The sequence below is a fragment of the Budorcas taxicolor genome, chromosome 2, assembly GCF_023091745.1.
Source record: "Budorcas taxicolor isolate Tak-1 chromosome 2, Takin1.1, whole genome shotgun sequence".
Taxonomy (NCBI): Eukaryota; Metazoa; Chordata; class Mammalia; order Artiodactyla; family Bovidae; genus Budorcas; species Budorcas taxicolor.
Genome location: NC_068911.1, coordinates 154,935,431 through 154,953,293, shown reverse-complemented (window position 1 = coordinate 154,953,293; position 17,863 = coordinate 154,935,431).

The following is a 17,863-nucleotide window of genomic DNA, read 5'->3' as shown; positions in this document are numbered from 1 at the left end:
TTATTTATTCCAAAAATAATACAAGGAGAGGAAGGTAATCCTTACTGGATGCCTACTCCTGTAATCTAGCTTAATCTTCACAAAATCATGTGAGATGGCCATTATAAGCCCCAATTTGTAGATAAATGGACTGAGGTACAGAATTGTACATCAGTTTGGGTGAGGTCACACACCATCAGAAACAGCAGAAGCAGACTGTGACTTCCATTCAATCTGGTGGTGGAACTGTTTGTTACTATATCTCTGCAAATCCTGCTTGCAGTACTCACTTCATTATGTCAACCTATCCTAATGCCAAACTCAAGTTGAAAACAAAGTATTTAAAGGAAAAATCATTCACTCCCAACACACGAGAGAAATGCTACCAGGCCGTGGGATTACTCAATACAAACTGATCTTACATATCACTTTCCCTTCCTTCCTGATCTCAGAACTTGCCATATGTGGCTCATACCTCTTTTTGATACTTCTTTATGCCCTTCTCTTATTTCTACATGTCTCTGAGATCTGTTACTCTGCTTGTATTTCTTATGTTGAAAGTCTCTATAGATCATTTTCCCCTGACTTCTTTTGGCATCTAATCCATCTCCAGGGTATCGGGGCTCTGATTTCCCCCAGTCCTAACCCTAGTTGGGGTCCCTATTCTCACCCTCTGGGACAGGCAGCCCTCAGGACTTTGAGCTCTCAGCATTCAACTGAGTTCAAACTTGGCTTTGTGTGAAGCGCTTCCCCTTTGTCCGTGTAGTTATACACTTTGATCTAAAAAGCTTAAATGTAAAAACTGAAATTTAGAGCTTAAAATTATTAAACAGTGGAATATGAATATTAACTGCTGAGTCATTCCTTGACAGCAATTTTCCTAGAAACTGACACATTTTGCTCTTGTGATGGAACCAAACATATTGCCTTAGGCTTTTAATTAGCCCAGTTTGAAAATGCATGTTCACACACACTTAGATATTTGGAGAACATCCTTTGTTAGAAGGGATCTTCATTAGTGTTGGCATACAGAACCAGTGTAATTGACCAGGTCACTGGTTGTGAATTTAGAAAGAGACTTAAATGGGGGCAGGATGGATTAATTAATGCCCTTTGTGTGGACATGTCATGGATGAATCACTCCTCAAAGTACATAATTGCTCTATGGAACCAGAACCGAGATCTCTTTGGAAGGAAATCCATTTTGGCGGTGAAGATTTGGGCCTCAATCATTCTGATAATCTGGTTTTTTGGTGTCTAATCATTTATGAGTAAGGAACATGAAGTCGCTTCAGTTGTGTCAGATTCTTTGTGACCCTATAGGCTGTAGCCCACCAGGTTCCTCTGCCCATGGGATTCCCCAGGCAGGAATATTGGAGAGGGTTGCCATACCCTCCTCCAGGGGAACTTTCTGACCCAGAGATATAACGTGCATTTCTTGGGCCTTCTGCATTGGCAAGCAAGGTCTTTACCACTAGCGCCACCTGGGAGTAAGGAGAGCTGGCATCAGACATCAACAAATGACAAGTGGCAATATTTACACAAGGAGATCCAGAGGTCTTGGACAAGCCTTGGCCTTGGGCAAGCACTCATGGACCTTCAGTCAGTGTTACATGATATACGAGAAGATAGGAATAAAGAACTTGATTTAGGGTTCTTGCCAAATGCCAGTGATATAAGCTAGTTCTATCTTTTTCATAGACCCACTCCTTGGTATTCCTGATAGGTACCCAAGTACCTAGTCCCACGTGTGTCCCCAAATGAGTATTCAGTGCCTGCCTGTTGAATAAATAAATGAATGAAGAGTGTCTCAAACTATCCCAACGTGATCTTCTGAAGGAGGATCTCCCCCTCAAGGGTGTGTGAATTATAGTAGGAATGGAATCAGTTAGGGACAGGCTTTATTCAGGACAAAGAGTAGCTCTTAAAACATTTTCTACTTAAGTAAGGAAAGTAAGGAAGAATATAGACATATTGGTGGGTGGATGAGGAGACCACGAAGATGCAGGAGTTCACCTCTGCTGCTTCTGTGTTTCCTGAAGCTGAGCACAGTGGGAGGAGGCAGACATTTAAACCAGCTTCGTGGAGCAGTGAGGGACCTGTCATGGGACACAGACAGGATGTGGAGCAACCTTGAGCACCCAGGAGAGGAAAGGATGACTTTGTTCAGCTGTGCTTTGCGGCTCACGCACGGGGACTGAGTGGACGGGAGACTGGACTGGTTCTTTTAGGGGGATTTGCAGCATCACCCGTTAGGAAAGTCTGCTGGAGAGGATGGAAGAGGCTAAGTCTTGCAGGGCCCTGAAGGGGCCTGCACTCTAAGAGCTTCCACCTTAGTACCTATGAGACTGCTAGACTCGGATTTTTTTTTAATTGAGGTATAATTGCTTTGCAGTGTGTTCGTTTCTGCTGTACAATCAAGTAAATCGCCATGTGTATATTTATCTCCCCTCCCTCCTGAACCTCCCTCTCCTAGGTCATCACAGAGCACCGAGCACGAGCTCCCTGTGCAAGTTCCCTGTAAAATAGCTATCTTACACATGGTAGTGTTTTAAAGCAGGGGGAAATACAATCAGACATACATTGTTGGAAAGGTCATTTTGGAAAGCTGTCTTTTGGTGCTGGGATGAGAACTGAAATGGGATCCACTGCACACCGGAGAAGAGATGACATCTCTGCCTAGAGATTTCAGAGATACATAGAAAATGGACCCCAAGCTCCTAGACTTGACAGGGTTACAAAGTATAGGGGACAATCTTCTGAGAAAACCATTCTCCCATACCTTTGCATCCTCACGTCTTCAAGAATGACATACTGCTCTAAAAGTAGTTTTCTGAAGGCAGTGTAGCCTAATACTATAGATTTTAAGAATGCTAGACCTAGGTTTTAAATTCTCCATTAGCAATTAAAAAATTTGTGCTGCTAATAAGTCATCTAATTTCTCTAAACTAATTTAAATTACTCTAAAGAACAAAAAATGGTGATGATTTCTTTACTGGACTCTATAGAGGGTTAAATGGTATCTTGAGTATGCCTGGCAGATGGCGGGCAATGAATAAATCTTAGCTATTGATTTTATTAGTTAATCACCTTGGTCATAATATGCAGATTATAAAATGTGCTCCTGGACTTTTAACTTCCACAATAACCTAGCCAAGTTGCTAAAATAATGAGGAATTATTTTTAATGACTATGAATAGAGAGGTCAAAAAATAGCTCTTTTATGTGAATATAACTTATTGAGAAGACATATTCATAGTTTCTTTTTTTCTTTGCCATATATGGTCATGGTTATTAAATGATTCTCTCTTATCACTGAGAGTTCCCAAAATAATGAGACTGAAGTCACAAACAAGAAAATAATAAGCTGACCTCTGCTCCAAAAAATTCTTACTGATGATGGCTCATTTATCAGGGCAATTTTTGTCATGGTAAAACAGGTATGTTTCTAAGATGCAAAGGAAGTACAGTAAAGGTCAGTCAGAGACAGTGGTCTCCAATACACGTTTATACACAGAGGGCTATCTCATTGCAAGATTGACACTTAACAGTGTATGATGGCAATGAGGAGCAGTTATTGGGGATATCAGGGTTTTGGGAGGAGAAGCATTTCTCGTTCTTTTGGGTTTAGATTTTATAGGAACGTGTATTTGTTAGGGGAGAAAGAGTGAGTGAATTTTTGCAGGCACAAGTCTGGGGACTTTTAACCTCATGATCCAGGGCAGGAGGTGGTTTACTGTTTGACGACCTAAATGGTGGTTCCCATCTGTCTTCTTTGCTGAAAGAGCCCCAACTTCTTTCAATTGTTTTGCAGTCAGATACTGGGGTCAGTAGAACCCAGTGAAATCCACGGCATAGATGGGGAGGGAAGAATCACTGGGTTCTAGCAATACCACTGACACACTCTTGAGATGACAGTGAGGCAAATGCTCAATATTATGCTAACAGTTAGAATGTGAACTGGGAGCCGTTGAGATCTGAGTTCTAACCCTTTTATTCATTTATTTGGTAAACACTCCTTGAGAGTCTTCTGCCAGCCAGGAATTGTTTTATTGTCTATGATGTTTTGTTCAACAAATAGTGGTTCCTGGCTTCAGAAGCTCATGTAGGGAAGGTAGATGTACATGAATAAAGAAGCAAACGCATAGGGCTTCCCTTGTAGTCCGGTGGTTAAGAATCCATTTCTGTCAATGCAGGGGACACTGCTCGGGGAAGATCCCACATACCACAGAGCAATGGAGCCCAATCGCTGCAACTCCTGAAGCCCACGCACCCTAGAGCCCACGCTCTGAAACAAGAGACGCCACCACAATGGGAAGCCCGCACACCACAACTAGCGAGTAGCCCCTTCTTGCCACAACTAGAGAAAGCCCACATGCAGCAACAAAGACCAAGTGCAGCCGAAATAAATAAATAAATGAAAGAAGAAGCAAACATATCATTAGAAATCGTGCTGAGTGTTGGGAAGAAAAAGAATAAGATGCAAAGAGAGATTAACAGGACCAACTTAGACAGCCTTTAGGGAAGGTCCGGCAGAAAATGAGAAACAGTGACTCTTGGGAAGGGAATAGCGAAATTTTCTAAACAGAGGGCACAGCAATTGTGATGGCCTCGGTTTGAGAATGAACTTTACTTGTTTGAAGTACTGAAATTAGGTCCTTGCATATGGTATGCAAAGTGGAAAAATGAGGCTGGCCTGGGCTGGGTCATGCCAGGGCCCCTACTGGCCACAGTAAGGGGCTTGGATTTGATTCTGTATGCAGTGGGAAGGGGCTGAGGACTTTCAAGCAGAGGAAGGACAGTATCTAATTTTCATCCTTCATGGAGGACGTGTTGGAGGGATGCAGGACTGAAGATCCTGGGAGGTAACATAGTGAGACTTGACTCGTACGTGTTGTCCTGGAAAGAGTATGGCTGTGAATACTTAGATGTGGATTTCAATACTGATTCAATCTCCTATAATTATTTACTTATTCCCTCCAAGCAATAGCTTGTCTGAGCTGCCATTCTCAAAATTAAGTGAATAAGAATTCATAGGATAGTGAGATTAATTGAGTTAATTCTATGTGTTTCAACACAGATTTGCACAAAGTGAACTTCCAAGAAATGTTAATTCTCTTTCCATCCCCACTGGGAGTAGATAAAGGACCTGACACTCTACTTAGTGAAGGTGTGTGTGTGTGTGTGTGTGTGTGTGTGTGTGTGTGTGTGTGTGTGGCACTGAGGCCAATGGGTTGATGAAAGTAAAACAAAGAAAAGATATTACTGCTTTCCTTACTTGGTCTATTGTACATGTGTGTTCTCAGTTGCTCAGCTGTGTCCAACATTTGTGTGGGCCCATGGACTGCAGCCCACCGGACTTTTCTGTCCATGGAATTTTCCAGGCAAGAATACTAGAGTGGGTTGCCATTTCCTCCTCCAGATCTTTCCAATCCAGAGATCAAACCTGTGTCTCTTGGGTCTCCTATATTGGCAGATAGATTCTTTACCACTGTACCACCTGGGAAGCCCCCAGTCTATTATAGGGGTAGCAATGTCTGTTAGTATTCACAACATTAAAAATTATGTTTTCATTGTAAAAATACTAACGGACCATTAAAAAAAATTAGAAACCATAGAAAAGTAGAAAGATTTTTTTTAAAAAAGCTTATCTAAATTAACAGAAAGTAAAAGTTGCTCAGTTGTGTCTGACTCTTTGCGACTCCACAGACTATACAGTCAATGGGATTCTCCAGGCCAGAATACTGGAGTAGGTAGTCGTTCCCTTCTCCAGGGGATCTTCCCAACCCAGGGATTGAACCCAAGTCTCCCACATTGTAAGCAGATTGTTTACCAGATGAGCTACCAGGGAAGCCTGAAGCCCAAAGAATTGATGCTTTTGAACTGTGGTGTTGGAGAAGACTCTTGAGAGTCCCTTGGACTGCAAAGAGATCCAACCAGTCAATGGTAAAGGAAATGAGTCCTGAATATTCATTGGAAGGGCTAATGCTGAAGCTGAAGCTCCAATACTTTGGCCACCTGATGTGAAGAACTGACACGTTGGAAAAGACCCTGATGCTGGGCAAGATTTTGAAGGCAGGAGGAGAAGGGGACAACAGAAGATGAGATGGTTGGATGGTGTCAGCGACTCAGTGGACATAAGTTTGAGCAAGCTTCGGGAGTTGGTGATGGATGGGGACTGGCATGCTGTAGTCCATGGGGTCACAGAGAGTCGGGCATGACTGAGCAACTGAACTGAACTGAGAGAAACAGAAGCCAAACATAATCACTGGTAATATTTTGGTTTTCTTAGTCTCTTTGCACTGAGGATAATATGGCAGACAGTGTCTACTTGTTAGGGAGGCTGAAAGAAAATTGAGATATTTGTGAAAATTTCAAAAATTTTGGATGAACGATTCTACACAAATATAATGCCCTGTTGTTTAATTGCCACTTTCAGAGTTATTGTAAAGATTTAAATTTTGGGGTTCTCTTTTGGACTGGTCAGTATTTCAGGGCTTCAAGCCTTGTTTCAATATCAGGGAAAAGCAGACATCTTGAGGAAGAGAACTCTGATATCTCATAAATTATTATCCTAGCAGCTAAATGGATATTATGCCTTGTAAATCATTTATTTCATTTAAGAAAAAGTGTTAACTATGGCAACCTGAGGATCTGATGCCCTCCTGCTGCAGAGATGAATTGGAATTAATTCATTTTTGTAATGATAAGCAGTTAAATTGTGTTTCTGACAGCTGGTAACTGGAAGATTTTCAAGCACAAAAAAGGAATTGGCTGAGTTACTACACACACACAACATTGTATAAAACCCTATTGTCTAAGTGACCAATATCACACCACAGGAAATCACCACTTGGGCGTCAATGTCTTCCAGTCTTTGGAAATACAGTGTATGTTATCCAGTTTCTCAGTCTGTGTCATGAAATATGAAAATAGTTCAGGAAAGACACACCCCACTTGACCTTTGCAGAATGATTTAATAAAGTTAGCTTGATACAAAAATATGAAAGAGTAATTGCTGATGAAAGCAGACTTGTGGCTTCCTTCTTTCAGATCCTCCTTTCTTTGGAAACACTTCACAGGCTTTATTAACTCTTTAATGTTGTTGTAATTGGTGGCATTTGTCCCTGAGGCCATGTTACGAGCCCTGGAGTTGGGTTCCATTAGAGCAGAGATTCCGCGTCTCCTACGTTTTCATCTCCTTTCAGCACTCATCTTGATATCTTTGTCTACATAATTAGGCAAGTATGTTTTCAATTGTTTTTACGTGTGTAGACATTTCACCCCTTTTACTGCTATCTTGATTGATGTTTTATGGGATCCATTTTCATTGGTGGCCTCCTCCGCTTAGAGAGGTGCCAACGCTGGCTTCTGCATCCACTTAGGACTCGATCGCTTCCATCTGCAGGTGTAACCGAATCTGGTCCTTCACTTTCCCAACAAGGGCTGTCCTTCCCAGGCTTCCTCACTGACGTCTGTATCACCCCATCCTTCCGTTTCCTGTTATTTATTTATTTTATGGTGTTATTCTGATTTGAAATGAAATGCAGAGAAAATTTGGAGACTATGAAGATGTTGAAAAGAAAACTTCCTTGCGGGTTGAGAACTGTCATCACAATGGCAACCATCAGCTGACGTGGTTTCTTCCCAGAGGCCTCTTGGACCTCCCAGTAACACTATGCAGTTTATTTTCATCCAAGGGCACCCCATTACCCGATATTTTTTTGCTCACTCATTTGTTTGTGTAAATTGTGACAGCAGGCATTTTGTCTCTCCTACTTAATGGTATTTCTCCTGTGCCTATGATGGCCTAGGATATATTTGGTCCTCAATAAATATTTGCCTAGTTAAATAAATGAACTGATTTATAATTTTCAAATGCATCTTTTTTTCTCTTAAACATCTAAAAATACTAAAAGGAACTAATGTAATTATTAGGTTTACATGAGGATGTCTTTCTGATGTTGTATCAGCCAGGAGAAGCTGGACAATGCTGCCCATACAGCCTCAAATCTTCATGACTGAAGACAATGAATATTTATTTCTACCTTTCTCACATGTCCAGTGAGCTCTGCTCATCCTGGTCACTCAGGAGCTCTGACTGATGGAAGCTTTATCTTTGCACATACTTTCTACAAACCTGGGGCAGGAGAAGGGCCAAGATAAGTTGAACATTGGCTGTTAAAACTTCTGCTCAGTTGAGACATGTTTTATATCTGCTCACATTTAATTGACCAAAGCAAGCCATGCAACCTAACCTCAAAAAAGATGGAGGAAAGAAATTACTCTAACTAGAGCTCTTGTGATGATAATGTGGGTTAATATCACACTTGGTAGATGATGAAAAGTAATTCCATGTCTTACCCTAGACTCCCAATCCTTCATTCCAGCCTCTCCACTATTTACAGGCTCTGGTATATCATGCTCAAAAATTTTCTCTTCATATAAAAATATATGCAATGTGTATATAGATGTATGCATGCATCCTTTTTTGGGTACTCAATATTCAATAAATGCTATTCTGTGTTTTCTTTCCTTGGTTATTGGATTGTTTTATTTCTACATATTTTTAAAGATCTTTCTCTATACATCATATAGTTCTCCTGCACTAGCGGCCATTGCTGTATGTACCATACTTCACTTAGTTCAGTTCAGATCAGTTGCTCAGTCACGTCCGACTCTTTGCGATCCCGTGGACTACAGCACACCAGGCTTCCCTGTCCATTACCAACTCCCGGAGCTTGCTCAAACTCATGTCCATTGAGTCAGTGATGCCATCCAACCATTTCATTTAACCACTTCCCTTTTGATGGTAGGAGGTTTCCAATCGCCTCCTTTGACAACAGTGCTCACAGTGCACTTTGATCAAACTACTGTGATATAATAAGAGCAAGCCTGTCTTGGCTTCAGAAAGATCTTGTTTGCAACCCCAAATCCCACTGATTACCTGACTAGGCAACTCAAGCCTCATGCATCTTGGTTTTTTCAGCTATGAAAAGGAGATAGTAACGCATCCTTTACAGCACTCTTGTGAGAAGTAAATGAGATAATTTCTTGAAACCTAATGGCCTTTCAATAAAAATTTCGTGTGACAGTTTAATCATTGAACTTGAATTTAAAGGATTATTCATACAGAATCATACTATAATAGTAGGTAGTAGTTAGTAAGCACTCAAATGTATAAATACTGTGGAGGTTTTCTCATTCATTTTTTCTATTTTATTGTATAAACCCTGAATTTTTTTGCCCAATCTTAAATAGTTTTCATTTATTTTATTAAAAATGTATCAATTAACTTAAGTCCATTTCTGGTCAAGAATAAACAGAATTGCATAGCTTGTTATATGAACTCATAATTATCTAGCACATCCATGTTATGTAATCTGGGGTTTCAGTCCATTAATAAGTATGTCTTATAACTGTGTAGTCCACGTGGTTTCAATAGAAATGTACACTCATTTTATGGCCACAGTTAACAATTCAGAAAATCCTGCCCTCAAAGTCTTCCTTCCGTTTCATAGCATTACTGCTAGCATGGGGTCACAAAGAGTCAGACACAGCTGAGAGACTAACACACGCACTGCCAACCATGTAAATTGTGATACCACCTGAATTTACACATTCATCAGAGTGACACATTTCACTTCTGGTCATATTTCATTAGCCAAAGCAAGTCACATGGTCCTTCTCACTTCAAACATAATGTATCTGAAGGAGAACTTTTTATTCTCCTTTGGTTCCAGTCTAAGTCTATCTATAGTTACTGCTCCTCATCTAAGTAAACAGCAACACTATTTACCTGGTTGATCATGCCCCCAAGTTGGGAGTCATTTTGGCTTCTCTTTTTCTCTCATGCTGCACATCCAAATTATCAGCACGTTGTAGTAGCTTTAAAAGTATATCTCAAATCTAATCACCTCTTATTATTTCTGTTGTTAACAGTCGAATGCGGTCATTGCTCTCTCTCACTACCTGGACCTCTACCTCAATACCTTTCAAATGTGATCTTTGATCACATTTGATCTTAGCACTCTGCCCTTGTCTGTTTTCCAAACAGCAGCCACAGTGATTATTTTAAATGCAGGTCAAATCTAGTGACATTCTCTCATACCTAGAACAAAGTTCAGTGTTTTTCAGACTGGTTTGTAATCTCTGTGTGTATGTGTCTGTTTCTGTGTGATACATATATCTAAACCTATGCTATTTTTTGATGCAGATTCTTTTTTCTTACTTTGAGTTGCAATAGAAAAAAATATATATAAACTCAGTTTTATAATCTGGCTTCTGGATCTCTTTGCAACCTCTTGTTCTAATCCTCCCATTAATTCAGCCCTAATCACACTGCCTTTCTTGCTCTTTCTTAGCACTTCAAGCACCCATTACCTCAGGACGTTTGCACTTCCTGTTTATTTGTGTTGGATCATTAATCATCCAGATATTCAGCAGCTTCAGTTTCCTTTACCTACTTAGAAACCCTCCTTAGAAACCTTCCGTTTTCTTTGTCATTTTCAGAAGCCTAAAGGCTGGTTCAAAAAGTTAGATTCTAGGACAAAGGATCTAAAAAAATGGATGAAGAGCAAAGCTAATATATTTTTCTTATGATCATCTATTACTATATGTATATAAGATTCTATACCTTTTATAACCAAACTAGAAAGAGGCGCCTCTATAAAAAGTCTAGAATCTGCCTAGCTCCCTCCAGCTCCCCAAATTAACAGTATCTTTCCACTTATTCCTTCAGTTCAATTCAGTTCAGCTGCTCAGTTGTGTCCAACTCTTTGCAACCCCTTGGACTGCAGCACGCCAGGCCTCCCGGTCCATCACCAACTCCCAGAGTTTACCCAAACTCATGTCCATCGAGTTGGTGATGACATCCAACCATCTCATCCTCTGTTGTCTCCTTCTCCTCCCGCATTCAATCTTTCCCAGCATCAGGGTCTTTTCCAATGAGTCAGCTCTTTGCATCAGGTGGCCAAAGTATTGGAGTTTCAGCTTCAGCATCAGTCCTTCCCCTGAACACCCAGGCCTGGTCTCCTTCAGCTTCTTTTCTTGGCTTGGTCATGGCTCCCACCGCAACGGCCCCACTGAAGGGCACACGAGTGGCGACAGCGGGAGGTCAAGTAGCTATTGTGGCTCCTGACCTGAGCTGTGTGTTTATAGTGACCCCACCTCAGAAGCAGCGTGCTTCTTTTGACCACTGGCAAAGAGGGCAATTAATATAAAATTCATGTGCTTTTCTGGATGGTAATTCTGTACTACCTGCCTTTAAGAGAACTTTGAGTAAAACTAAACATATGGGGAAGTTTGGAAAATTTTTACATAGTTCATTCATAAAAGAGGAGGGGAAAGTGCTGCTGCTTCAAGTCCCATTCAGCTGTGTTGCTGGAATATATGCTCCTCGAGTGTTTGAGAAAGAATATATGAAATACATCATTAGAGCACCTAAATGCCATAAACAGTTGTTTAAATAATTCCACCAAATGATTTAGAATTTAAATCTGTATTTTTATTGGAATTCAGTTGGCATTAGGGTAATAGAATAACCTTTTTGATTTTGTCTCTTTATCCTGGCTTCTCTTTCATGATTTACTAGTTCTTAGTTTTATCTTTTAGAGCTTCTAAGTTACTTAGTTTTTGTATTTTTCAAGCAAGTAGTATTTGGCAATTAGGATTTGGTGGTTAAAAAATCTTTAGTTTTGGATTAACAGAAGCTAAAGGAGCAGCAACAGCAACCACCAAAAAAGCCAAAGGAAATATGTGGACCAGGAAAAACATAATGAAAAAACTGCCAATGAATTCACCAGGACTAAAATCAACTAGTCTAATACCTACAGATATTTAATGATAAACTAAATACTCCATTTTAAGATATTCAAATCAATTTGATAAAATTAATACAATCTGAAACACTTTCTATATTTTAAAGTAAATTTAATTGATTAACTCCTGATATCAAAATGACATAATAAAAAAGCCAAAAGGTAATAACACACGAAGACCACTATTAAATGACTCTACATGGCAGTGTTGGCTACCTGGTTTCACTGTATCAGAGATTTCAACTCAGAACCTAGGGCACTGATCAAATAAAAATCAAGAAATGAAAGGGGATTTCATGACATTATTGTTAACTGTGTTCTCTTTGCCTGAGATTTTTTTTTGTTTGTTTGTTTGATGAGAAAATGAAGAACTTGATTCTTGAAGGCAGTGGGAGTGTTGCACAAAACATGGAACTACAGTGCTATCGCTTCTATTCTGATCTTGCTCAAGTTCATCAGGGAAAATTAACGTTGGCAGCTTATTCAGTGACTAAATCTTGATATTTTTCTGGCTTAATTCATAACATAACTGTAAGCTATTGCTCCATGTTTATATTTCCCATCCATTTCTCACATTTCCAAAGCATGCTGATATGTGATCCAGGCAGTTTAGCTACCATAATTGGCATTTTTCTTGGGCCAAAAGGAAACAAATTCCTTATCCACCATACTTTTTTAATTTCTGAAAAACAACAAGTAACATGGTTAATCCTCTTTTTGATCTTTTTCCCTTTTGAATTTTCCTTATATTCTTTCTCTCTTTTAATCTTTTACTCTCTTTTTAATCTTCTCATTTTGCCCCACCCCTTTTATTTGACTTCTCGTTATGTACTCCTTTAAAAGAATTGGTCCAGTCTATGGAAATGGTTCTTCAGAGGCTGTTCAAAGAGCCATTATCCACAGTTAGAGGCCCTACTATTTCTCTAAAGAATTTCATTGCAACACTTGCCAAGATATCTCAACAGACTATCTTTCACTGTATTAATAGCACATAAATCTTGTGGACAAAGTGATGCTTAATGAAATTATTTTCTTGTGATGAAACTTTAAAATATATTCTGTTTTTCACCTTCCAAATACACATGTAAGACAAAAGGTTATCCTAACAACTCAGGAAAATCGGTAATTCACAAGTCACTTAGCTCTTTCAATCAGGAGCATCCATATACATCTTTAATTTCTGTTAGACTACTTTGGTGACAACAAACAGAGCAGAAGGGCAGTTTAGTTTCAAATGCAAGCACTATTGAATTAATCTTTACTTTCTTACACAATTTTGAAACTCACATAGCAGTGACATTGTTTATGCACAAGGTACACTTTTAACAGTAGCCAAGAGTTTGGAAAGAAAGGAATGAAAATTTGGGACCTTGAAAATATATAGGCCTTCCTTCTAACTTGAAAGACATATTTACAATGAGTTGCCTATTTCTCTTATAAGTCACATTTTCAAAACACACTCATAAGATGTTTGGCTGCTGGTCTAATATTACACCTTTCCCTTTCATCTTTCTTTTTACTACAAACCCTTAATGACAAACGCAGGCAGACCAGTGATACTGATATACTGCGAGCTTAGCATGTGAATTAGTCATCAGACAATCAGTTCAGGGGTCAGGCTTAGAGAAACAGTGCAAAGTTTGCAAAATGCAGGTCAGCAGAGGTGCTCTCCACTTCAAAGGGGGCGTGCTTGGCCACGAGAACTCGGATCCCAGGCAGAAACAGCTGGGATTGTCGTTTGTCCAGAGATGGAAGGCTTGTGTGTGTTTGAGCGTGTTTGTAGCCAAGATTGGGTTTCACTACTTTGTAGAACAACAATTTACTTTAGGAGGCTGTGCTGATAAAACACAATAGGAAGCTGGTGTCCACAGAAGCCCAGGTCACTAATATCAAGCAAGGGGACTGATCTGGGACAAACCACACAAAAAGATATCTGAAACGTCCCCATGTGGTTGACTTGCTCAGGATTTCAGTTTCCAAGAAATTTATAAAAGCATTTCCTTTTCTCGGGAGTAAAGTGAGAACCCCGTTTTGTTTGTATAGGAACTGAAGAGAAAATATGAAAATTTGAACCTATTCTGAAGATTTTAGAATTTGCTTTTTCTACCTTATTTTGTTCACAGGCAAATATAAGAAAGAAAAAATTTGATTCAGACTTTTGTTTGAAGAAAATATGTAAGGAAATATAGAAGAAAATATATAAGGAAAACCAGTGTGTCCTTTCCCACTTCAGTTTATTTTTCTTAGGAAAAATAAAAAAAGGGAAGTCAAGTCTGCATGTTACCCTAATATTAAAACTTATTTTAATTAAAGTTGTAATGAATATTTACATTTGTATTCAGTCTGTAAGTGCCTTTTAGTTTCAGTTTTAAAAATGAGATCTCTTCTTAGGACACCCTAAGGACACTTAGGGTTTTAGGGCAACTCATCCAGAACTCAGCAAGTAGAGAAGTCACTACCTTCAAAGAAGTAAATGTACAGGAGGCTAGTTTGACCTCAAGCTGATGTTACCGTTTTTCATTTTTGAGAAAAACTACAGCGTGAATCAAGAGAATTGGGTTCTTGCATCTCTCAGGGTTTTTCAACTACTGGAAAGAAAACTGGAAAGCGAAGTAAAAAATGCTAAAGAAGAGAAAAAAAAAATCCAAAATCCAAACCATATGACAATGCCTATTTCTTCATTTTCTTTGTCATGTTGGTTTACTCTTTCTTGGCATTAACTGTCTTGTTGGGTTATAGTTGCTCCAAGAAAGCCATTTCAAAGAAAGATCTTTAGCAGGAGTTCAATGAGAGTGAGCCCTGAAACAAGAATGTGACCCATCGATGGCGGAGAAGCATTACTTTGAAGACGAGAAGTCTTCTTTGAACACTGAAATCAGGATACTGTGCTAAATACTTATAGAAGGCTCCTATCGTAGGGGGGCTGTAGACACCTTATTAGGCTAATTCCAGCCTGATAAGCCAAATTATTGCCTGAATGTGGAAAAAGACCGACTTTCTAAAAAAACAAACAAACAAACAAAAAAAAGCCCTGATTTATTTACAAAAGAATTTTCAAGAGGAGGTATAACTTATAATGCTTTTCTGTCTTTTTATAAATCAGTATTAACATGCCACTAATTCATCACGGAGCATCAGTAATGGAACGTTTTGGACTGTATTCTTTTAAGTGGTAGGCAGAAAAAGAAGGAAAAACTAACTTGACTCAAGTATGGTGAATAGTTTGAAGGAATTTGTTACTTATGATATTATCTGGTGATAAAGCCCATGAATTTCTGGTTTCATTGGAAATTAACTCTGGGAGTACAAGCAGTATTGCAGAACATGCTTTACCCTTCTTTATGAACTAATACCACTGAATATGGGAATATATCAATTCCCTCCATGCCCCCGCCCCCACTACTCAGCTGAGTTCATATGCAATGGGAAAATTATTAGCACAACATCTGCAGAACATAATTACACTGCTGTTTTATATCCTTTTACTGGAAAGCTAGGAGTTGAAAGCTGACATTTTTTCTTTCCATGACTTGAAAACATTCATAAATCTTATAACACAAGTGTGCCTCTGATTTTCATTGGTAGCCACTAATGGTCATTTATTTCTGCAGGGCTAGTCCCATGAATTTTTAAAAAATATGTTTTTAATACTGATTAAGTTAATGGATTAATATACTGATTAAGTTAAATACAGTATATTTAATACACATTTATTTTCAATGTTTCAGATTATCTAACTCTTTTTGTCAATTTCTTTGACATTGTAGATTGATTTATAAACCTTTTGTATTTGTTTTGAACATCTGAAATTTTGGACTTCCCAGCTGGCACAGTGGTGAAGAATCAGCCTGCCAATGCAGGTGATACAGGAGATTCCTGGGTTGGTCAGGGAAAGCCACTCTTAAGAGGATTATAAGAATAATAATAACATCGTCTATATTAACAAACATTGTGTTGCAAACATTTAAGTAAATAAGGATGGTTACCACTGTCTGCAAGTGCATCACAATGATTGCGTTGTGGTCAACTGAGTGTTTGCTATGTGACAGACACACATCGAGGAGCTGGGGATGTAGGGAGGATTACCTTTTAGGAGAAGAGACAGACAATAAATAAATGAGAGGTTAAGTAAAAATGAAAAGGAGAAAAATAAAGCAAGATAAGTGATTAAGGTTGGGGGTGCTATTTTAGGGAAGGGGTTAGACCCAGTGTGTCTGAACAGGTGATATTTGAGCTTTGGTGATATTGAGATTTGAATGACAAGAAAGAGTTAGCTATGTGATGATCTGGGGGAAGAAGATTGTAGGCAAAGGGACCAGAAAGTGTGAAGGCAATGTTAAGAGGAAGAGCTGGGCATGTTGTTTTAGTTTTGTTTTGTTTAAACGTTTTTATTTAAAAAAAATTAAAGATCTTCCTGTCCCCACTTCTTCCCAGCACAGTTAATTTTCATTTATACCAATTACAATACAATTACAACCAGTAAATCAAGAAGGGTAGGGTGGGTACTTACGGCTTCAAATTTAAAAGGGGAGGAAGGGGCACTTCAAACAAAAAACTACCCAAATTTTAAGAGTAATTGCCAGCACAACTGTCAGATTGGCATTCTATTTCCTGCCATCTAATCAGTAATCACTGCAGACACAGGTGATGAAGGGTTCCAAAACAAGGTACACAGAGGAAGTAATTTACAACCACAGAAGTTGTTACTCTGTAAACCCTTGCCCCTCACCCAACTGGGTCTTTTTTAAAAGGTTGTTTTTTTTTTTTTTTTTTTTTTGATATGAGCCATTTTTAAAGCCTTTATTGAATTTGCTACAATACTGCTCCTGTTCCCTGCCCCCTCCCCCCCCCCCCCCCCCCCCCGCCCCGCCCGGCCACAAGGCATGCAGATCTTAGCTTCGCAACCGGGGATGGAACCCACACCCCCATCATTGGAGGGTGAAGTGTTAACCATGGTCGGGTAGGGAAGTCCTGGGTCTTTTTTATTTTTCATGCATTCACAGTGACTCCCTATGTAGCATTTTAAAAACTTCTATTTCTTTTAAAAGGCTTTTGGGTGGCATTTCAAGTCTTCTGCATTCACCTTCAGTTTCTCGCAAGGTCTGATGCGTATTAAGAGGTTCAGCTGTTTGCAGCTTCCCACATCAGCCTCAATTACACCTAGGTTCTCTGAGCTACAGGGGTGGGATGTGAAGTCTTGATTTACAATCCTCCTCACCATCTCAAAAGAAAGAATACATTTGCCATAAGTGGCCTGTTCAAATCCCAACCAGTGCAAAAGTAATCACAGATTGCTTCTCTGGCACATCCGGTGCTTAGACCTTCTGCACAGATTCAATATGGTATCCTCCTCCCCTGCAGCATTCTAGGGCATGAAAAGGTCAAGAAAGATAAATACCCACTGTAAGTGGTCACCAAAAGGCAAGATGGTTGTCTGAGGAGGCCTTACAAATAGCTGAGAAAAGAAGAGAAGCGAAAGGTAAAGGAGGAAAGGAAAGATATACCTATTTGAATGCAGAGTGCCTAAGAATAGCAAGGAGTGATAAGAAAGCCTTCCTCAGTGATCAGTGCCAATAGAGAAAAACAATAGAATGGGAAAGACTAGAGCTCTCTTCAAGAAAATTAGAGATACCAAGGGAATATTTCATGCAAAGATGGGCTCGATAAAGGACAGAATTGGTATGGACCTAACAGAAGCAGAAGATATTAAGAAGAGGTGGCAAGAATACAAGGAAAATTAGACAAAAAAGATCTTCATGATCCAGATAACCACAATGGTGTGATCACTCACCTAGAGCCAGACATCCTGGAATGTGAAGTCAAGTGAGCCTTAGGAAGCATCACTATGAACAAAGCTAATGGAAGTGATGGAATTCCAGTTGAATGTCTCAAATCCTAAAAGATGATGCTGTGAAAGTGCTGCACTCAATATGCCAGCAAATTTGGAAAACTCAGCTGTGGCCACAGGACTGGAAAATGTCAATTTTCATTCCAATCCCAAAGAAAGGCAATGCCAAAGAATGCTCAAACTACCACACAATTGCACTCACCTCACACGCTAGCAA